The 24894-nt window shown below is 37.5% G+C and overlaps 1 long non-coding RNA gene across 1 annotated transcript in view; it reads right to left on the reverse strand.

The window, feature by feature from the left end:
• LOC121315328 overlaps positions 1-24894 on the reverse strand; it is a 96266-nt gene that overhangs the window by 43914 nt on the left and 27458 nt on the right. The window contains exon 2 of the long non-coding RNA XR_005950243.1: positions 541-659. This is a non-coding gene — a long non-coding RNA (uncharacterized LOC121315328). The remainder of the gene's footprint in view (positions 1-540; positions 660-24894) is intronic.

Genomic DNA, 24894 nt, shown 5'->3' on the forward strand with positions numbered 1-24894 from the left:
AGGGGCCTATCCGCAGCTCTGACATAAAATAATCAGCAAATACCTGACCTGTGGCAGGTATTTCCCAAAAGTATGGTTGTTGGTCATCTTCGAATTGAAAGGGAACCACAATACGCTATACTTTGTCAGAATTAAGCCTACTTAATGTGTTTAGCTACACCTGAGCTATTTAAAAAATGCGGGAGAAATTATACATTTATAGCTATACTAATATATATATATACACACACACACACACACACACACACACACACACACACACACACACACACACACACACACACACATTAATAGCTGTATTGCTAACATATATATTAGTTTAACTGTTAAGATATTAACTAGTGTATCAAGAGAAGTGTATTTCTTGACTGCAGCTTTACATCAGTAGTTTAAATTATGCTCTAAGCTCTCATAATGATGGAGTCTTACACAGACTCATAGATAACCACTTCAGGGAGTAGGTGTAATAAACTCAGGTATGATGACATACAGGTGAAAACAAAATGTTTCATAGAGTAGACATTTACATTCTTTACTTACCTTCAACACTGCGCTGATGAACTGCACATTAGCTCCTCTGTCTCTTATCTCTTGCTGTCACGTGATGCAATGTCATGTGCTGTAGGGTCCCCCACGCTTCATTAGCTGACTCTCTTCACCTGTCAGAATAAAAACAAACACTTACTACAGCTTTCCCACAAAACATTATTTCAATGAACGTTATACACATTCACTCAGAATATATTTCAAGTTGGGTGTCCCAACGCTTGAAGGTTATTGCATATCCCCTATAAACCCCCTGTTCCAGGGAGGACCATGTCGCTGGTTCAGCTGCGCTGCTGCTTTGCTAAACAGAAAGACTTGCCAGAGCTGAGCTGATTGGGAGGTTCTGATTGGCTGGGGGGCCCCGGGGCCCGGGGGCTGACCCCGCTGGGGGGTAGGGGGGGTTGCACTTTTTTAAGAAAGCAACAATGTGCTGCCACGTTCGAGGCAACTGCAATGCCATAGCTACACAGGTAGGCACTGAACGAAAGCTTGCTTGCTGACATCGAGGAGAGCGTCCTCTCTCCAAGACGGTGCCGAGGCCGTCCGAAGAGGCCGGAGTCTCTGCGAGGATACTGGAACTCCAGGAGCCCAGAAGTAGGTCAGTATAGGGGATTTTATACCATATTAAGTACAGTGAGGTTTGGTAGTTTAGTAGGTTCCTGGAGCGGGACGTTCTTTTTAGTGGGAGTAGTGTTTGCCATTTGTGGGCAAACGTATTTTTAGCTTTGTTTTCTTTTGTTTTCTTTATTAAATCCAGCACTAGGATTACCACTGTTGGTACCCTAGCGTCGGGGCCTGTGTTGTTTTTAAATCTGCGTGCCTGTGTGGCATGTCAACACCCACTGCTCTTTGTCCGATTCAATATTATTTCGGTGACGACCCACGTATGTAACATCGCCCTGTTACACCCCCCCCAAAATAAATAAATGTCAGCTTACTCATAAAGTAGGGAATGGTCGATATAAAAGTGGCACTGTGTCCTTAAGAGGTCTGAATTATTGACACATGTGCCTAGCAGACAGATACCCATTAGAATATGACAAGTGTAATCTCTTTGCCATCGACTTTCATTTAGATTCCAAATGGGTATCCTTTAAAATAATTCCAAAACAAATAATAAACCGCTCAAGACTACTTTAAAAAAAAAAACTCTAAATTAAAAAGTCTGATTTGCTTATTTATGGCTTGGTAAGTTTATTTGGTGAGTTTTTCTATTCAGAAAATAATTGTGCAAATGACGATTTGGAGTAAATAGCTTTTAGCCGTAGGTGGGTAAAATGCTTCAGTGTATAAAAGGGGACACTCCTTGTAGAAAACTAGTCCTGTCCAGAACCCATCAGTGCACGGGGCTGCATAGAATTATGTAAAGGGGGAGTTAAATAAGGCAATCAATCAGGGGTGCAACTCACATGAAGCTGCATTAGGCTCAGCTCTCCTTTTGACAGGAATTCATTACCCAGATAAAAATCCCCCATGGGATGCCACAGCCTATTATGCTGCTTGCACAATATTTTATTACGATGCTGATATAACAGTGTCTGTAATTCCAGGAGAGGTTGCAGTCTCTAACCAATTTCTTTCACAAATTGGATTCCACTACGTTCCCTCCTGAAACAATGCTTTGTGCAGAGGGGGACAGTGATGTGGATACAAGTACAGAAATAGGAGTAGCAGGGGTGAGCACGAAGCCGGAACTTGAACCATACCATACTGGGTCTATTCTGAGTCACGCATGAACCTGAATAATTAAGATGGTTTAGACGAACATACGTTAGGCAACAAAAACTATTCTTCAAGAGTCAAATGATACAGTCGCTATACATTCATCAGGCTAGCCTGGGAATGCCTTTGCACTCACCTTATGCTGTGATTCAGGTTTACTATCAACTCCTTTTAAGATTTTGATAATAACTATCAGGTCCCCCTAACTCTTCTTTGTTGTAAACTAACTAAAACATTAAGGATAAATAAAGGTCTCTCTTCAAAGCTCATTCCTTTCAGCCCATGGGTAAAGTTGTAATCCCCACTATGTAGATTGTTGTATAAATCAAACTAATGTGTATATGTTGAAATGTAATAAGGATTCCATAATATTGTTCAAGTTAAGAGGTAAGAGATTATGAAAAATGTTATCTCGGGATACATACTTTGAATATTATCTGAAATCCATCAAATCCGCATGCAAACATCTATTAAGCCTCCAACTCACTCTGACTTCCCTCTACCTTCTTTCAACAGGAGCCTAACTCAGTGCAGCAGACTGAAATTTAAACAGCAAATTGGAATTCGAATGGAACCTAATTAACTGGTTTTAAATTAATGAGCGGAGCGCATGAAATATGAGATTAATATAGCATATGCATGTTTGAAGCATATTTATAAGAGGTCTCTATGGGGAAAGCTAGCGACAGTGAAAAGAAACTGAAAATGAACAAGGATTATGTGTTTGTTGTCTAAACCATCTGCTTCCTTTTTAATGCATTTGTACTTAATTGAGGTAAGGTGGTACAGCCTAAAGACTCATCAATGGTCTGTTTCATTGCCATTTATTGAACACTGAATGCAAGAATTTATTTTGAAATAGTTTTCACTTTATTTATTTACGTGAATCACAGATAGGCACTGTCACTTTAATAATGGAAACGATTGCAGGAGTTCACTGAATTTCCAATAAGATTCTTAGTTTAAACAGGTCAACAGCCAGTACAATGAGTTCATAGCCTTTTCATACTAAATAAATCCTGCATCTTACAAATATTCTTCTAAAAATGCAAAATGCAATGAAAAAGAAAAAGCTGGGCTAAAAAGCAATTCGCATTTCAAAGATTCAGTGTCTCTGATAAATTATTTCGATCTTCCCATAACTGGAAAATCTTACTGGCCCTATCGCCATTTTTTCTCTATTAAAAATAATGATGTTTTCAACAATAGCAAAATGATTTTTGTGACTGTTACAAGTACAGACATATTGAAACTTGGTTCTGTTAACCGTCTTGTGCCATCTTTGACACTATCTAATGACCCACAGCTCTTTGTCTTCCAAAACATTTCAGACTGTGCTTAAACCCACTGTTGGCATCTGGAGCTCCTTGCATATTTTACACAATATATTATCTGTTGCTAATGTTTAAAAGCTGTAAACCAAACTTGTTCAGACATGCAATAAAATAAATAAAATAAAAAACACACACAAACAAAAGAAAAATAGAATCTACTGTCGTGTGCATACATTTTAACATTGTTAAAATGTGAGCTGTTACCAGAATCGTACAGTACAATATGAAAATTATTTTAACTCAATGTAAGCTTTGCGCTTTTGGTATTCACCAGCTTTAGTGTGCGGAATCCGCTGGTGAAACACTGTGTTTCAGTAGTGATCTGTAACAAACCAGTTTGTAGTCAGATAACACCCTCTAGCGGTTAACAAAACTGCATATCGCCTGACTTCAGTTTGACCGCAGCAAGTACCGCGCCATATATCGCCATTGCTATAGCCAACTGTGGCTACCACTATATGAATTTCACATGCCCATTATGAGCTGCATTAGAGGAAGAGAGAAAGAGAGGAAGACATTGGAACATAAAGAACTAGACACAAACTCCCTAGTAGCAAAGTAAAAAAAAAAAATAATAATCATATTTGCAAGTGAAACATTTATATCAGAGTTACGTGAATACAATGTGTATATATATATATATATATATATATATATATATATATATATAGCTGGAACTGCCTTAGGAGAAATGTAAAGGTGCTTATGAGTGTACCTTGGAACAAAATAATTTGTTATGGCTGCATAATGGACATTGATTGTCAACTATTTTTTACCTTAAAAAAAAACTATTTGTCATTATTAAACAGCAAGCTCTGGAAAGGTAATGGATTACGAGTGCTGATGAATGAATCCTGATAACTCATCGTCCTTAGTAGAAACATTTAAAGAACAGATCAACAGAGACATGCTGTGATGTAGGTCTCAAATAAGAGACGCAAATTAGCCAGCCCTTTTATTCTGGAAACCATATCTCTAAAACAACACCTACTGGTGTGGCTATGGAATCAATTACCTAGCCATGTTGTAAATGCTGAATCATTGGGATCCTCTAAGATGTGACTTGACAAAGTAGCAATCACTGACAGTACACCACTGCGTATTGTTCTGAAACTCACTGGTCTGACAATGAAAATGTGTACGAGTTGAATATGTATGGTCTAGCCATGGTTCACATGCCAAGCATGGCAATTATCATGTGCAACAAAATGTATGTTGTTTAACTTTCAAAAGAACACATTCATTTTTGTAATTACTATCTTCCACGAGGTGTTCTGTTGAAAGTTAAACATTACGTAAGCATTCGTTCAAGCCATCAACAAATCAAAACATGTGGTAAAACGTATGCATGCTGATTTTTATTTGTTTATCTAGCAGATGCCTTTATCCAAGTCGACTTACAGAGACTAGGGTGTGTAAACTATGCATCAGCTGCAGAGTCACCTACAACGTCTCACCTGAAAGACAGAGCACAAGGAGGTTAAGTGACTTGCTCATGATCACATAATGAGTGAGCTGGGATTTGAACCGAGAAGCTCCTGGTTACAAGCCCTTTGCAGACTCAACTCTGTATAGTTTGTAAGACAATAGGAGGTCAGATTTCAAGGTTGTATGGCTCTAGGCAGGTGAAGAATAGTGTCAGGAAGCTTAGTAATAAAGCAGAGTGAAAGCATGGTGAAGCATAGGTAAGCATTGAAAAGCCCAGAGAGATACAGGAAAGCATATTGCAATACACTTTGGTAAACACATGGCCAACCATGGTAAATTATGGTAAATTCATAGCATACCCACAGGAAAAGCATTGGAAAACTTCTAATTTACTGTGCACATTTACTTTCTTACATGAAGGGAAATCTTCCCAACACAACACAAACAACAACCATGCCCTTTTAACCAGCAGTGACAACACATTGGGGGCCTTGGACCAATAAAGATATACAGACTACATTTTGTGTTTGGTTTTGTTCTGTGTCTGTCCTTTTTAAAGTGGGTATTGCTTTTTTGTGTGCATATTGGATAATAGAAGAGACATTTATAAGGATCATACTGTCTGGAAAGAAACACTGATTTGCCAGCATACTTGGCAGGACATGGAATGACAATGATTTCTAAAATACCATTTAGATTCTGACCTTGCGGTATATATAAAAAGGGGTGTAACGAAAGCCACAAATATAACACCTAAAGTTTAAATCCAAGAATTCACAATAATCAAATAACAGGTCAAGGCATGAAAATTCTCAAGCAGTGTTGACTGGAAGTCATTAGTTTAGAAACATTTAAAACAAAATACTTAAAACTGCTTTTATCTATTTACCAAAACCAAGCCTAATGTGTTTATCAATTGTTACAACCAGTTCACTCATTAACAGTTTACAAAAGTTAATTTTAGCTATATGAGAAATCAAGCATGCTCAGAGCATCTTCCAGCAATTTCTTACAATGAATTTGACCCTGCACACCACTTAACAGATACACCATGTTTTATTTATTTGTATTCTAATACTGGTTGTATTCAGAGTTACTTGTGTAAATGAAGCTGACAAATGGTTTTTGATTCAAAAACACTTTATATACAAGAAAGGTATACCTCCAATACAACCATATGAGCACGAGTTACAAACTGACTTTTGACTTAGGTTTGTATCAGAAAGGACGGATATCCACGGAGTCAATACGAACGAGATGAAAAGGCTAACAAACTTTTACAAGATTTGATATTTATACCTTTGTAAACAGCTGTTGACTCCCATTCAATCCGACTGGTTTCTGTCCAATAAGTGAGGTAGCCGTTATCTCACCACACACAGCGAGCCTACCACATACATCCTCTGTGGGAAAGGGGGGGCGGTGCTCTCTGACCTTATGGTCCACCACCTGCTACTTTGAGCAGGGCGCATCCATTTTATCCTTTAATGCACCTCCCCCCTGTCTCAGGGTCAGCCACTTGTAATGTGAGAACCAGCTAATAAATAATGATCATTTTATTTGGGATTTATTCCTACCAAATAAAATGAATAGCAAAAACGTAATATTCACAATATGTGTGGATATAAGTGTTCATACATTTGTCAAACTCAGAACAAGCACAAGTATTCTGAATCCCTAACAGCCTTAACATTGCTAAGCAAGGTCTGGGTCAAATCCCTTAAACAATTTTTGGCAGGCTAAATGAGACAACTCTATGCCCTTGTCTCATTTTTTTTAACGCTGCTAATACCATCCAGAAGCACCTAAGAATGCCGTGTGGATGTGGCATAAGTGTCAGATAAATTGAGTGTGCCATTCACACAATACAGTGGCTAGTAATATGGATCGGGTCAGAGCAGTGAGCTGTCAAAAGTGATTTAATAATACCACAACAGCTTTTCAAATCTGAATATGCCAACAAAAAAAGTGGCACAATGCCAGAAAACCTTTTAAAATGTTGTTCTGTATTTGACAGCTGACAAAAACGACCTTTCGTTGTTTTTGCTTTTCTTAGTTAAAACTGTCACATGTTTTATTAGACAACTTTCATTGTTAAATCCACTGCTCTGCTCCACACATTGTCTACACATGTTGTTCTGAATCTTGCCATCTTGTCCAGTGACTGCTTTTAACATGGTATATATAGGAAACTTTTTTTTTCCCCTAAAGAACTGGTCGTACAGCACACTTCAGCAATATTGTATTATAGATTCCAGCTGTAACAGATGTTGTGAGGATGCTGTTCTTGTTACCTTTTTTCCTAGCAGGTTTTTCTAGGACGCAAAGGTTTTTCAAAATTGTTATGCTGCTAATAACAACAAAAAACAGGTAACATCTACTGGCATTACAACTGAAGCATAACAGGACACAGCATTCTGTGACAGAATAACCAACAACCTGGACCCTGTGCCTAAATCTTATTTTGACAGTTTTCTGATTGGCAAACTTTCTAGGTGAAGTAGGGTGTCTATATGCAATCTTGCAAAGAACAGTAGTGACCAAAAATAGGCATCTGATAAGAAAACTGGACACTACTAATGTTGTCATGCCTACCTGGGGACCTTGTCCTCATCCAAAGACAAGGTTTGTCTCCTTGGAAATGTTTAAAACGAGTTAACTGTAAAGGCCTGGTCACATGGGCAACTTTTGTAAGCATGCTGCGAAGGAAGACTACGATATACAAATGTACTAATTACATTATAACAAACCTGTAGTTCCTTCTTAATTAAATAAAAGCTGTACATTAGCAGAATTATTTAGTTAGGTCTACATTTTTAATATGCCAAACATAATAAATGTATCAGTATTCATTATCCTAAACAATGTTTTCAATTCTTGTTTCAATGTTGTTGTAACCGTGGACGTTAACGTTCACTTATCCACATACACACTGTATTGCATATCTATAGACTACTAATTGGATGAAATGCAGGAATCAGAATGTATCATATACGCTGTCTGTCTGACGTTATGGCCTTATCGTCTTGTGACACTACTATCAAATTAAATTGGCTGATATTGAAAATGTTACTCTCATGTTGTCTGATAATTAAAACATCGTCGTAAGTGGGAAACGTGTTGCTGGGGTGTTGACCAGGGTGGTCCCACCAGGCGACAAACCGACAACAACTTTCGCCACCTTGTTGCCATCAACAGAAGTTGCCCGTGTGACCAGGCCTTAAGGGAACCAGTGTCAAAGCAATATAAAGTTGTCACTGACAATCTGTAGAAAATCAGTACCTCAACATAGCATTATCACCTCCCTGCAGAAGGATGTTAGGAGTCAGAGAGGGGGTCTGCAGGTCATAGAATTCTTAATAAAGCAATGTATAAGCGTGTCAACAGTTTAAAAATAATGATTTTATATATATATATATATATATATATATATATATATATATATATATATATATATATATATATATATATACACACACACACACACACACACACACACATATATATATATATATATATATATATATATATATACACACACACACACACACATACATATATATATATATATATATATATATATATATACACACACACACACACACACACACACACATATATATATATATATATATATATATATATATATATATATATATATATATATATATATATATATATATAAATGCTGCAGTGTTCTCTTAACATGATACAATCAGCCATACTGTGTTAACATGTTCTAGCCACAGAGGAGCAGATCACAGTTTGCATTGGAAATGTTGATTAGATTTTGATCCAACTCATTCTGCAAATGTGCTATTCTATATCACAGACTAGTAGGTAAATTGGACCATTAAGCACTTTCGCATAGGTAGTAGTGATCGCTTACTTCATGTTGCTTTTATGTTCTAAGCAGTGACATGTCCTTTTTGGTTGTATACATGAAAAACATTGAATTAAAGAATGGCATATAAAGGAAAAGGCAGGGGGAGTACCACATCCAGTACCTAAATGCACACAAAATGACAAATGTTAAACACCCCAGTGCAACCAAGGCAAAGTCTGTTCAGCATGATTTACTGCAGTGAGCTTGCTGCATCTGGCAACAGCCCAAACCAGAGTTATCAAAAGTTCATACATAAAAAATGTGATGCAGATTGTGTGCTGTCAAAGTATGTAAGTAATGCAGTTCCTGTTGGTCTTGCCAGTTTTTTTTTTTTTTTTTTTTTTAACAGCCCTTTCACTTAAACCACAATACCCTCCCTTCCTCTGAACTGCAGGTTTAATTTAAATTATACAGGCCCTTATTTACTAATCATGCACTTTATTTGTTGGTAAGATTTAAAAGGTGAAATCTTTTATGAATCACAATTATAATTCGATTCACTAAGCTATTAGGACATCAATAAAACTTAGAGCTGTAATTTATCAATAAACACTTTGCTCTAAATGGCTTGTCCTATTGGATTTTATAGGCGGATGAGCTTCAAGCCCAAATCACATTTGGTATTTATGGTGCATTACTCAATCCAGTTAGCAGAATGCAACAATCTTCTTTAGGAAAAGAAAATATATGAAGCCAAACTAGTGATAAGAATAAGAGCAGTTCATACAGCTACATTTGGTCTATATTTCTGATGAATTAAACCATTTAAAAATCTACCATTTTCAGATCATAATATCAAAAGACAAATAATAATAAATTTAGCAATTCAATCTGAAGACTGTGTTGTGTACGGTCATCTATGGTGGAGAAAGTCAATGCTGTCAGTGTTACCAGGAGGACAGTCAACCAGGTGATGAAAAGGTGAAATTCAGCTATTAGGTCTAGGATGACCTGCAGAGTGAGACGATAAATCCTTACTACTGCATCCTCCAGTATCCCAAACAAAGTAACCCTGGGTTTAAATATGCAGTGTCTTCTCCGTCTTGCCCTTCTCCTCTGAAGGATTTCCTGCCTGTCCTCAACAAGAGCCAAGTGTCGCTGCATCAGGAAGTGTCCCACAGCAGCCATCCTAAGGCCAATGACAGGTCTCTGCAGGTGTATGCTTTTATACAGCTATTAATTACTTGCTTCTACAATGGTTTACACCATGTAAGAGGAGGTGCAAAGTTTTTGGAAGGTCAGCAATTGCCCAAATCAAGGAAACATCTTTACATCTCATTATAATTTTTGTGCCTGCTTAGTATTCCAGATCACAGCCCATTTCCATGCTCTTTTCTTCATTTGAATGCATTTCAATATCATTTACATGGCTGGCAAAATGCTTATTTGTAACAGATGCAGAACGCCAGGTGAAAACCATTCTTTTAATTTTTAGTGGCCACTAAAGTCCCACTTTACGGCAGCTAGACTTGGTTTAAAAAAATTGTGATTTTGGCCGCAATATAGATGTTACATCAGTCCCAGTATTTGAATAGTGCCTTCAAGATCCATTGCGATACTGTATCATTACTTTTATAGCTTGCGTATGAGGTACAGACTGCACCCCAAGGATGAAGAATGGAAAGTTTTATTGCCACATAAAAATGGAAAGACACTACATTTTCTGTGTTTATTCTTTTTCAGTCTCTACATCATCGCTCACCAGTGTTTATGTGCTAGATTAAACCTCCAGCAAACACACCCACATAACTCTCATCTCCTTTCAGCTACTGGTGTCAGAGCACTGTAAATAACTTCCAGATCAGAGAAGAATGTCCAATTAGTTTGAGGCTTCACATTAGGCAAATAAAGTCAGCTTTTTTACTAACCAGATTTAGAGGCTTCTTCAAAGTTTTACAATTGAACAGGGAAAATTCCTCTTAGAATAAGGGTGGTTCGCTTGTCGATGTAAAATGAGGGCACAGTGACATGTATGTAAGACATTTTAACATACACTACTGCTGGAACAACTATCTGCATATTTGAACAAATATTTTTTGACAAGTGAAAAAAATATTCCTAGAAATTTGAAAAAAAATAATTAAAAATAAAAACTGAAATAGCTTGGTTGGATAAGTGTCCACCCCCTTTGTAATAGCAATCCTAAATTAGCTCAGGTGTAACCAGTCGCCTTCAAAATCACACACCAAGTCAAGTGGCTTCCATCTGTGTTAAATTGTAGTGATTCACATGATTTCAGGATAAACTCAGCAGTTCCTGTAGGTTCCCTCTGCTGGGAATTACATTTCAAAGCAAAGACACAACCATGAGCACCAAGGAGCTTTCAAAAAAACTCTGGGACAAAGTTGTTTAAAGGCACAGATCAGCAGTGGCAGCATCATGTTATGGGGATGTTTCTCATCTGCAGGGACTGGGGCACTTGTCAGGATAGGAAGGAAAATGAATGGAGCAAAGTACAGAGAAGTCCATGAGGAAAACCTGCTGCCCTCTGCAAGAAAAATTAAACTAGAACAGAAGTTCACCTTTCAGCATGACAGCGACCCAAAACACACAGCCAAAGCTACACTGAAGTAGCTCAGGAACAAAAAGGTAAATGTCCTTGAGTGGCCCAGTCAGAGCCCCGACCTAAATACAATTGAAAATATGTGGCATGACTTGAAGATTGCTGTCTATCAACGCTCCCCAAGTAACTTGACAGAGCTTGAACAGTTTTGAAAAGAAGAATAGTTAAAGATTGCCAAATGTAGGTGTGCAAAGTTGTAGAGACCTATCCCAACAGACTCACAGCTCTAATTGTTGCCAAAGGTGCTTCCACCAAGTACTAACTCAAGGGGGTGGAGACTTTCTATAAGCACTGTGTGTGTGTGTGTGTGTGTGTGTGTGTGTGTGTGTGTGTGTGTGTATATATATATATATATATATATATATATATATATATATATATATATATATATATATATATATATATTAGTGCTTTTTAATTTAGCCCTGGGACGCCAGCATTATAATCATGTAGTAGAAGTGTGTTAGCAGTCTGACAGTGTGGTCATAACATTAATAAATCAATTTAAAAGCTTGACAACACTTTAAAGTAACGATTAATCCATAATTACAATGAAGCAAAGTTCTCGTAAACTGATCGTTTCAATTTTTTTTTCTCTCCAAAATGTGCCCTTCATCTCAGTTGATAGGTGGAAGCTATTTTCAGATTGTTGTCATTCTTCCACACACATATCTATTCCAAACATGCTGTTTAAGACATTAGACAAAAAAGTAATAATAATAATACTAATACTACTACTACTAATACTACTACTACTACTAATAATAATAATAATAATAATAATAATAATAATAATAATAATAATAATAATAATAATAATAATTATTTGATTTCTTTTTTTAAGTATAAAACCATTTTATTAATCAAGCACAGCAGCATTGGAGAATGGCCACAGTACTGTTAGGGTAATGCATACCCTCATGCATAAAACACCAGGAAAGTGTAGCTAACCCTGTTAAACCCCAGAGGAGTCAGTAGCATACACTGATTTAACAGATTAGTTTCTCTACTGGCATTCGGATTGGTTAAAACCTGTACTGATACTGTACTTGGATGTTACCAGGTGATTTATCTCTGAATGCTTCTGAAAAACCATGCTGAGAAATGCTGAGGTATTAATACGTGTGTTATAAAACATGCCTGTAATTTACTCCTATATTTTAAAAAGGAAGAAAAAGAAAATCCAGTAATTCTTCCAGAACTCTTACAATGCCTCAAATAAGATTTGGTAACGGTGAAGGGTTGATGGCATTCCTTCTAAGTCTGTAACAGGGGCAGTAGCACCTCATGTGGCAGGGTGAAGGTTCACCAGCACTTAAACAAATTGGCAATGATTTATTTAAGGGTTTTTCTCATTTAAAAAAAAAAAAAAAAAAAAAAAAAAAAAAAAAAACTAAATTACATAGTAAATCTGGTGACGTTTTAAGTAAAAGTTTTAAGTTTTAAATTATTCTTTTTTTATCCATCTCTAATCAGTACCTTTGTTAAACCGTAGATTCTTAGGATCATCTTCCTTCTTGTCATGTGAGCTAGGAGTCAGGTGTCCTGCCCTCTTAACCTCATTCAGTGCTTTGCTTTCTGAAAATGGCTAGAAGCCAAGACTCCTTCCGGGCGACATCAATCTGACACAGACCTAGCATGCTGCTACAAGATCGTGTTCCTCTGCTTTTGAAATGTTTCTGTGTTCTGCTTGCAGGATGAAGCGACGTAGCTAGGCAACAAATTTTGCTAAGCACGCTGCTAATGAGCAGTGACTGGCCCAAGCCCATGTGTCATTGGAAGGCTTAATCCGATTCGTAAATATCCTTAAGACCATACGGTTAGTTGCTGTTTTTAGCAGCCATACAGCCACACTTCCATCACAGAATGAAATATCACTGTGAACTTTTTTTATTGGAAGCTTTCAGCGTCAGCCTTTTTCAGTGAATCAGTTCTTATTAAACATACAAGAACATAAGTATTGAGGACTGAGGGATGAATGCAGGGTGGCTGGAATGGAAGCGCTTGTTTACTACATATTCTGATATTCCCGAAAGTATCACTGTCTTTTTTTTTTTTTGTGAGCAAGCCTCATGCAAGTGAAGTCATGCCAGAAGTTATAATATAGCATAATTCTAGAGGTAGAGACAAAGGACCCTAGCACCGTTCCTATAGCCTATCACCTCAATATGTTTTCCAGACCTGCTTAGGACAGAGAGAAGGAGACACGTCTTCACAAAATAGTGAGGTTATGGAAAGGGTTACCTAGTCATGTTAATGAGGCTGAATCACTTGGATCTTTTAAGATCCAACTAGTAAGTACCAGTCTAGGATAGATGGGCTGAATAGCCTCTTGTTTGTAATTGTGTTTTTATATCTCCAGAGCATATTTCTATATGAAGAATCTAAGCCGAAGAAACCACCAGCAGGATTTATACAGAGGTGAAGGTTTTTCTCAGATCGTGGTGATACTCTAATTACATATATTCTTCAAGCATTTAAAGTTACACAGTTTTCCAAGAGTTGTGTATGCAGCATATGGGTCAATGTGTTGTGACGTCAGACCAGGAAGGAAATCACAACAGTTCTGTGGTATGGAAGCGCTGATGCGTGAGCTTTATAGGATTTGAATCTGAATCCTATATCTGTCTAGACGCACATCCATTTTAGCATATCCCTCCAAAGTGTGCGGTTCTTATTTAAATAAAAGACACAACTCCAGTATTGAACGGAACTGTTGTATTTAATAACAAGAACACGTTTGATGAACTCTGTCGCAGCTCTCGACTCCCTAGAACTGTTCGCGCCATCACTAAACACACGCAGCTGCTGAAGGCAAACATATCCCCATATGCAACAGCACAGTCACATCACACTTTTCATGGAGAAAAGTTATGCAGTAAGCCTGTATTATATAGTAATGGCAAACTGTTGTAGACTTTTGTGCTTTGTTGCTTTACCTGAGATGTGTTCTAGAGATCATACTGGCAGAAAAAAAAAAATAAAAAATCAGTGCATAGAAATATATATTTTTTGTAACTTTACAACTGTCAGATGTGCAAGACATTGTTGAACAATATGTTTTAGTAAATAAAATGTTACGTTACTGTGATGTGCCAATACAAGTTGAACCATTTGGGAACTGTTGTGTTTTATTAAAATCATTTTAAAACTATTTCATAGCCAGTTTCGTATGTCTTACACACAAGCGCATTTAAATCTAAATGGGTTTTATTTTGCAGGGAGATTCAGGTCACTCTCAGATAGGGTTGTCAACAGGCTCCAGAATCTTGGGACACTTTTAGGCAGGTCAGATTTTTTTTTTAACTCACCTCTCTAAACTGTAATGTATTCAACATGTAAAGTGAATGTGAATTGCTTGAGCAGTTTAGTAAATGTATTTAATTGTTTAATTGTGGTAGCAACTCTATTCGGAGAGCCTTGTAAAAACAATTAGTCATATTGCTTCAATTTTTTTATACAGTAAACAATATCTATAGTTTAACACAAATACTATAGATAACTTTGCACTCACCTGCACTCTTTCATTTAACCTTGTGACAGCAGGTAAAGTTTCTATTTGTTTCATATTTCTTGCTTCACACAGTCCCACCCAGTCAGAGACTCAGAAAGCCAATCAGCTGCTGTATAGGTCTGACTGATGGAAACGATCCTCGCAAGCACGTGTGTACTTTTGGTAACAACTAAGTAAACAATTCAATTAATTTAGCGACAATTCACACTCACTTTACTGAATAAATTGCAGTTTAGAGAGGTGAGTTATAAAACCTTACTTTCCTTAGTGTCCCAAGATTCTGGAGTATGTTAGCAACCCTACTCTCAAATCAGGTGACACAGGTTGAAAAGTCATTAAAGAAATAGTGGTTTATGGCAAAGATGCAGCTCTCCCATTTTGTAAAGGTAAAGCAAACAGTTCTGTATTTTGATGTTTCTATTGTGGAAGGCAGCAGGGGAGCGGCTAGCTGTAAATTGTGTAAGTTTCAAACTGAAATCTTATTCAGGGATATATTTCAATTCGATAATAAAAATACTATGAACAAAAAGGCTAAAACCAATAGATTGTGAGCGTCCATTGTTAGTAGCTGCCAGTCTGTTTTTCATTTAACAGTTTCCTTCAGTTTTCTTGACAGTTTTTGTAGATTCGGTATTCGGTCGAATCTTTCGAAATGGATTCGGCATTTGGATGAATCTCAAAAACTTGGATTCGGTGCATCCCTAATACACTTTAACAAAACGGAATGGCACAGTGGCCAAAATAAATAGACAAAAACAGACACAAAAAAAAAACACGGATCGTGGTGCTGTAAACCAGAACGGGTAGCAAATGTTTTCTAACACTCTCGACTCTCTCGTCTCATGACTCACACCTCTCGTTCCACCTCTGAACACATACTCTCTCTTCAGCCAAAGCTGCTTGTTTTTATATTGTGGCCGAGGGATTAACTGGCTATCAATTACCTAGTTTACCCCCCAACCACATTCAGCACGGAGTTTCTCAACAACCAGTTTGTCAATAGTCACTTCTGTTGACCATGCATTCTCACGATGTTATCAGGATGGGACATTTTAACCACATCCATAATTTGGATAATCCATTTCACTAAATACGCATCCTCAATATGCTAAAACGCTGTTTCCTTAACTCCAGTATGTCTTTTGTCTATAAAACTATTTTACTATGTTCAGTCAAGAACCAGCACATTAAGCCATTTTGCTTATAAATTACATGAACAGGTTATCTACTTCCAGTCATTTTTTAATTAAACCAAGTTGTGAATTTGCACATAGAATTATATTTTGAAGTGTATTGCAGATGTTCAATAGAACATTGGTGCAAAAGAGGATGATATTATTATTATTATTATTATTATTATTATTATTATTATTATTATTATTATTATTATTATGATTATGTGGCAGAGCAGAGCTCTGCCCTTTAGAAATTGGCAATTATGGGGTTAAATTCCCCTACCTGTCTGGGTTTATTGTGTTCAGGTGGCTGGGGTTGATTAGTTAATTAGAGTAATTAACGATCAATCAGCACCCAGCCACCTGACATAAAAGCAGGCCTCAGCTTCCCATTAGGGAGCTGAGGGAGCAAGCAGATGGTTGTGCTTGTTGTTTTTGGTTTTGGGAATTTTTCTAATCCAGTGAAGGCATTGAGCAGCCTGGAAATCTTTATTTTTGTAAGTTTTGTTTTATTATGTTTTGTTATTTGTGTTTAACTATCTTTATTTTCGCCCTTGTGCCCTTTTATTTTGTGTTTATTTATAATAAAATTATTATTTTTTTGAACTGCAGTCTGCCTCTGGGCCTCTAAACACTCGTCAGCCTGTCACATATTTATTTATTATTATTATTATTATTATTATTATTATTATATTATTATTATTATTATTATTATTATTATTTATCTAGCAGACGCCTTTATCCAAGGCGACTTAGAGATACTAGATATGAACAATAGTAAAGCTGGAGGGGGTTACATATGCAACTTTACGCTTTTCCCAGACATTTTGTTTTTATATGTTGGTTCACGGGGCATGAGCTGGGGAGTAGGGATAGGGCAGAAGAAGCAGAAGGGAGCGGTAAGTAGGACAGAGTGCCGGCTAGAAAGGACCGGACCTAGGATAGAAGAGAATGCAGGGCCCACTCTAGTAGCAGACCAGCAAAGCTGGACATGGTAGCTAGGTCACTGACTGAGGGCGGCGATGCCGACACGAGCCCAGGGGCGAAGGACCCAGCAACCGAAGACAGGATACAGAAAGTAGTCACTGTCTTAGGGCAGCAATGCCTACACGACCCAGGGCCGAAGGACCCAGCAACCGAAAACACATATGAGGGTTATGTCTCAGGGAGCTGGCCCTCAGAGGAAGACGGTCCCGGAAGACCGGGACACGAAAGGAGATAGAGAGGGAGAGGTACCCAGCGTCTGAAACTTCTGTAAAGGGGCGCTCGTTAGACCCCCAATTGGCTGAGACTTCACGCTGTCTGGGACCTGAGATAAAAATAAGGCACAGAGGTTTGTATGGGACTCGAGCATGAGCAGCCACGTCTCGAACTGAGACAGAGTATAGAACAGAGCCTTGAGTGAGGCAAGATAAGCACAGGAACTGCAAAAGAAGTGTGGCCGGGGGTCTGCTCTGACTCACATGGTGAGACCCCCCCTGAAGATCAAAGGAGGCTGAAGCCTGCCTTGAGGTCGGGGAAGTGAGATCACTTGACCCCCAGAGAGGACTGACGCGAAGGCATGTATGAGAAGGTCGAGAAGGGGAGGAGGAGGAAAACGAAACACTAGACAGCAAAGGTGCAAGTGATCAGGGCTTAAATAGAAAATAGGTACTAATTGACAGGAAATTGGAAGCCCCCTGCTGCATGCCCCCTGAACTACGCTAGCTAACATTTAAATGATCAAGTTGTGTGGGGCATAGTAGACAATGGTATTTTGTAATGTCATAGGGCAGAGAATGAATGAAAAACCGATGGCTTTTGAAAGTTGATTATATAAGAGAATTCCGTTATATCATTTAGTTTTTGGCATGTAGATAATGGTACTACTTGAGGGAAGTGGAATGGGTCATGCTTTTTAACTCGTTAGCATACCAATTATTTACCAAGCTCTCTGGTTGTCCCTAAATGAGCTGCTACCAAGACTGTACTCATGTTGTACTCAGCAACGACAACAACAAATACAGCCCAACAATGGCAGTTTTTTGGTCTATACTCTATATCAGACAGAAAAAGTTTTCAATTTGTAGCGTCTGTGCTTCCCCCAGCCCTCAAGACACGTGGAGTTCAGTGAGAATTTGAAATACATTCAGCTGAATAAGAAACCATGTTAGTAGGGAGTAGGCTGTTTGTTGTCTGTGCTCCACAATTAATCTATTTGTTGTGAAGTTTAAATGCCTGCAGGGTGCCCAGTAAGAGGCTAGTCAATGGAAATTCAGAGTCTCAACTATCAGCAGCTCACCAGCAGTTTGTGGATCTTTATTGCACTGATATAGTTTAGGTGTATCTCATCCTGAGTTAACATGTATTTGCACAAAAGGTGCACATATTTTGTCTTTTATTCTTGTCTATAAACATTTATTTAAAAAGCTGATGACACACTAAGATGGCAAGAGCTTCAATTAAAACAAATGAGAAGGAAAGATAAAATCATTTAATATTAGAGAAATAAGCCCTTAATTTTATAAGCATTTGTAATTTTAGGACCAAGATATTAATACAAGGCAGTCATTTATAGTAAAGTCCAGAGTGCTCTCATTTAGTGAATGAGAAAAGGTAGGGATTAGGGAGATGAAAAATTAGAGCAGTCTGATGATAAAGCTGTAAGCTCAATATACACTGCAGAATCAGAGTACCACATGGATAAAGGTGCACTGTTGTACCTGTTCCAAATCAATTGTGATGTCAGAGCTGATGGTCTGATAATGGTTCTGCATGGTCCTTTACATACAGTATATTCAAGCTCTGTACCTTTAAGGTTTAGGCTTTTTGGAGACTGGCATCTGACCTCAGCTTCCAAAGGTGTAAATGCATTGTGGGTGCAGGATTACAGTGAGTTAAAGGGTACACAAGGACCTTTTTATTTTATGGTGTTAATTTTCCCATGTGTTTCTACAACAGTTTACATAAGGTGTGTGAATTGTTTTATTTTATTTTGTACACATTTTTACCAATTTTTAAAATATTTAAATTGCACTCCCTGCCTCAAGATAGCTTCCCATGTACCCGCATGGTCCTCTCAAAACTACATTTGCCATCATTCTCCTCCTCATATATGTAACTGAGATGGATTTACCAGTGAGCAGGAGGATAATGGGAAATGTAGTTCTCAGAGGTCCATGTTGGTACATGGGAAGCCATCTTAAGGCAGGGAATACAATTTAAAAGTTTCAAAAAGTGGTTAAAATGTAAAAAAATAATAATAATTAAAACAATAAACTCACCTTACGTAAACAGTTGTAGCAACACATGGGAACATGTAACACAATAAAATAAAAAGGTCCTTCTGTACCATTTAACTTGCAGATTTATAGTTCATACAATAGTATCACAGCCTTGTATGTAAATATGCAATCTGTATGCATATTAGAGCTGGCCCTAAATAAATACAGTTTAATGGATATATTTTTGCTGAATCAGATCGATCTGCCATGTACAGTATGTGTCAAGTATTAATAAATAATGTGGTGCATTGCTGTGAGCTTTGTACAAATAGTCATGGCAAGTTTTGCTATTGTTTTCCTGTTATTTCTCTGAATGGTTTTCATGAAGAAAAGTGGTTAAGATGCCACGTTGCATGCAACATCAGATCATGCCCCTGAAGCCCCTCAATCCCTGTCTGATGCCCTGCCGACTTTACCTTGGACTATAATGTGGATGTAGTGCATGGGGACACAGGGTGAAGTGATTCACCTATTCTGTGACACAGTATTCATTCATGCCAGGAACACTTAATCACTACTCACAGCATACCGATGAATGACTTGATTCTGAACAAAACATCTCAATCAAGCTAAATTAGCAGAACCACTAAGTGGCACAATACCTACTTATGTGGCTTTTTCTTTTATACATTCATTGTGCAGATTATCGATCTTGCAGTTTGTTAAAAACATGGATTTGTAACAATATTTTTTTTTAACATGTTTTATTTTTACTTCCACATTGTTTTATAGCTCATTAAAAATATATTTAAAAAAAAAACTACATTTCTCTGCTGTTTTCTGGCTCGTTTTGGGAGCTTAATACTTGTTATTCACCTTTTTAAGTAATGTGTTTCTCTAATGGCAAAAAAAGACACTAGTTTGCTATACTTTCTACACAATTCATTTGAGTAACACTTTTGGTTTATTGGTCTACCTGGTAGCAGCATTTCTATTTCAGTTACCTGGGAAACAGTTACCTGTCCCTGATGTTTTTTATTGCATTATTCAAGACATGCAATCAAACAGGTGTTTTTAGAAGACAGCACTTCATTTTAGTTGGACTCTGTGCACACACCCCATGTACAAGTTTACTGTGGTATATCATGGGAAAAGCATAGCAAATGGAAGTAAAGTCAAGTGAAAACATAGTGAAGGTGCCCATGGTAAATCACAGCACAGATTTGTAAAGTAAAAAAAAAGTGAGTTCAATCATTATATAGCACAAAAGCAAGGCGGCATCAGATCACTTTGCAAATCTGTCATAGTACAGTAAAACGTATAAGGGGACTTGTTGGTTTAAACCACAGAATTCACTGAAATCTTCATTTTGCTTCTAACACATTACTATGGGTCTAGCTGCCAATAAGAATCTTAATTTTTAATTATACATTTCAGTTATGCATTTGATTTTACAGATCCTGGTTAGCACGCTTACCTTAGGTTAACCCTTTCAGGACCAAGCATTCTCAGTGGGATGCTTCCCCAGGATCAGGAATTTCATGGCTGCAGGTGACTTTCTTCCTATAAAAATTAACTAAAACCCTACGTTTTAAAGTAGCATCTTGGAGATGGTGTCATGTTTTCAGAACACTTTGGGGAACATTATAAAGTACTATAAAATGCTTCAGAAACCATACAAACTTTGCTTCTTTTTCAACACAATATTTATTTATTTATTCAATTTTTTATTATGTATTCTGCTTTGAGATACACATATAAAACAGGTTATTCTATGACCAGAGGGACATTACAATACTTCCTGAAAGTTTTGTTGATAAATATTGATGTTTGGGCAAATTACAAGACATTGTTTCACCTGAGTTATTGCAGTGACATAATACACATTTATTCTCAAGGTTTTTATAAGCAGTAATGGACAGTACTCTCGATTATTTTCTTAAAATAAATATTTATAAATAAAATAATAGTTATTCATTCCATTATTATCAGTAATAAGGAAAAAAAAACATACCTGATACATTTAGTTCATGAAATAGTATCTGCTTATATCCACTTGTTTCTTGATATTTATAAATGTTTATATATATATATATATATATATATATATATATATATATATATATATATATAACACATGAGACAGAATGCATTTTCTGATATAATAAGTCAAATACATCAGATTTACAGTGTTTCCCCTTTTTTATTAGCTCTAAACAAGTTCATGTGATATTTTGTTTCTGCTTTTGTCTCTGTTGGGCTGCTTGTAAACTGTCTCTGCCCTTTAGATACTAAATGCCCCTCTCAGTGACACCACACGAAAACAAAAACTATCAGGAAGGGTAACGTCAGTCCCTCCCCTATCCAAAGATATGTGTTTTATGCCTGCACTGTACGGTAGCCAAGTAAGTCATCAAAACAAAGTGCCTTTTTTATCGTGTTAAAATGATCCTGGTCCTTAAAGGGTTAAGTAGTCCAAGTTTAGGCAGGACACTAATGTTATTTACATGAAACTTTGCATTACATTCTGGCTCCCCTGTGCTTTACAGAGCTTTCACTTTTATCTTTGAGACTTATCTGCTCGCTGTTCAGCACAGTCTTGCCCCTCAAAGCAATCGTACCAAAACAGGCAGAGAGGTTCATGCAAATTTTATATTCCTGACAAATAAACAAGACATGGTTGGAACAGGCAAATTCATACACCAATATTCTCACCACGTGCCATGTGTCTGCTGTTGAAATCATTCTTTCCAGATCATTGAACCATTTCAAAACAGGAACTTCTTGGCTCCTTGGGCATTTAAATTTCACCATTTGCATTATTCAAGGCAGAACATTCATATCTTGTCTCCCTGTATACTACAGTAAAATCCAGCCCGTTAAAATATTGCTGTAATGCCAGCAGCCATCCCACAGAGGGGCAATAATATATATATATATATATATAATATATATATATATATATATATATATATATAATATATATATATATATATATATTATATATATAAATAGGCTTGCTACTTTTTGATATTAATTGGTAAAGTTTGCCATCTGTCCTCATCTCCATTCTGCTCTGAATGGCTGGGGGTAACTGTTAGTCAACTTAGTGGTCCGTTAATATTGTAGATTCACCCTGTTCTTACAGATCTTGTTGACTGAAGCAGTGCTAGAATGCTCTCATTTGCCAGATAGAACGTCTGTCATTCAAAGCGCCTACTTTGAAGTAAGTAGGTTAAGGTGTACGTAAGCTTTTGCTTTAGGTATACAGTGACAGTTAATAGTTTGATTTGAAAACGGGGTGCAAGATAAAAACACTTAAATGAGTATAGTGCACAATACCCTGGCCGACGGCTGAAGCCTCCGCAGCAGGACAAAGCGTGCCGTCTGTCTTGCCTTCTAGTGACTCTGAGTCGGGCTGCGCTGAAGCAGGAGAGGGGGAGCTCAGACTCTGAATAATGAGTGCAAGTTAGTTCTGTTCAAGTACCTAATGTTTTGTTCTGATCCACTCGGGAGCCCCTTGTCAATTGCATAATTGATGGTCAATTAACACTGGTCACCTGCCTTTGTTCTTCTTTGTTTTTCGCTTATTCATGTTCTTGTGTACCAGCATGAAGATTCATGCCTGCGTGGATAACCAAGGAAAGGGAACCAGTGAACCAAACCTGAGGACCACCACGTGTTTGACCGGGATCCTTAGGATTCATTTAGGCGATTGTACTTCTCTCTCATCTCTCATCGGATACCCACACAGTAAAAGATATTCCTTGTTTTCAGCATTCCTGTATTCCACCATGTCCTCTTTTCTTCTCTTTACTTCCCCTTGGGGAGAAGTAAAGCTTGCTTCCCAGCCTTGGAGGCTGATCGGCTCAGTCTCGCCTCCGCGAGCCAAGGGGAAATCATGTTCTCTTTCTAAAGGCAAGTTCAAGTACCAGGGCTTTACTCCACACAACCCTAGCTCCTTCTCCGTGAATATTATATTATATTATAATATAACTACTCAGTTTTGGAGTGCTAACAAACTTTTGCAGATTCCTTAACTAAACACTGGATGGCTAAGCCATTTCCCAGTTACAAAAAAACAGTACTTTTTTTTTTTTTTTAACAGTTTACAGTACAAACAAAAAGGTTTACACTCTACCTTTTCTCTTAAACCACACAGGAACATGTGGCTTCACACAGCCTGACACACAACAGCCCTGACTACAGGTGACCAGATTTTGAAATCCTTAAACTGGGGCAGTATGGAAATATCGTAACTAACTTCCAAACTATGGGTAAACTCTGTCTAGGGTAGTGGTGATCAACTCTAGCCCTCGAGATCCATTTCAGTTAGAGTTTTTACTCTAACCAGGTCCTAAGTTAGCTAATTTGACCTGCTAGGGGTTAAGTAACTCAATAAGGACTTTACTGGAACAAAAACCCTGACTGGAATAGATCTTAAGGACCAGAGTTGTACACCACTGCACTAGAGTTTTTATTTTCACTTTGGTAATGTTTGATCACAGTCATGGTGATATTCAAAGTGTCATAAAACTTTCTGATGATCTTCCTGTCTGTAATTTCATTTCTTCACAATGAGTACAGTTATTACCTTACACAGTAGCAAATCAATAATATAAACTTCAGAGATTTTTAATTTACATTTTTTTTTTTTTATTGCTGATTGCAACAAAGGGTTATTATTATTCAGATTCACATTTTTGACTTTTTGTGTCCATTTGACTTTTTTCTTAACTATAATACAGCTTAACCCCCCACCCCCCAATGAGCCATAAAGTGGCCCTACATTGAACTACAAAGCTCAGGAAGCCAAGGAGATCAATCATATTCATTATTTGTGTATGCACACACAGTCCTTAAGTGGTTACACTTGCTTTGCATATTTATCAGTAGAATGAATCATATAGTACATCCTTATTTTGTGCAATCTTGTCATAAAACTGGGGACAAGTCTCCTGAAAGTTGAATCTTGTGATCAGCATGGCTTTGATAGTGGGCACTTGCTTTCTGCAGGGGCATTCCTTCCAGGAGCAGCAAGAATGAGTTCCATAATCACACTGATGTTCTTGTAGGTAACCTGGTTGCTGTCAAAATGCTTAAACATTCAAGTTCATCTTTCACCGTCAGGATCCAATTTATTTCAGCTCCAAAGCCACAAATACAGCTGAAGTGGTGTGTTTTTCAATTTTCAGTATGGTGGCTTGAAACATAGACAGCTGCCCATCGACAAACCACAACCAAACCTCAGACAATGGATTTTCAGAGAAGCCTCACATTGCTCATGGGCAGCTGGTTTGCGATAAACAGTAGGCTTTCAATCCTTCAAAGATCTGAAGGATCCTTTCAACTGCTGGCATTAGAGAGAAACACCTAGTGTTGCTGTGCCCTAACAGATCCAGGTACCCAACCTTTGCAAATTTAAGAACTGTTTAAGTTGTTTGACTGTATATACGTAAAATAACTTGTAATTTTTCACCACCGTAGCCTCACAATACAGAGAAAGACAATCTACTGAACTCT

This window comes from Polyodon spathula, chromosome 5 (assembly GCF_017654505.1).
Source record: "Polyodon spathula isolate WHYD16114869_AA chromosome 5, ASM1765450v1, whole genome shotgun sequence".
Taxonomy (NCBI): Eukaryota; Metazoa; Chordata; class Actinopteri; order Acipenseriformes; family Polyodontidae; genus Polyodon; species Polyodon spathula.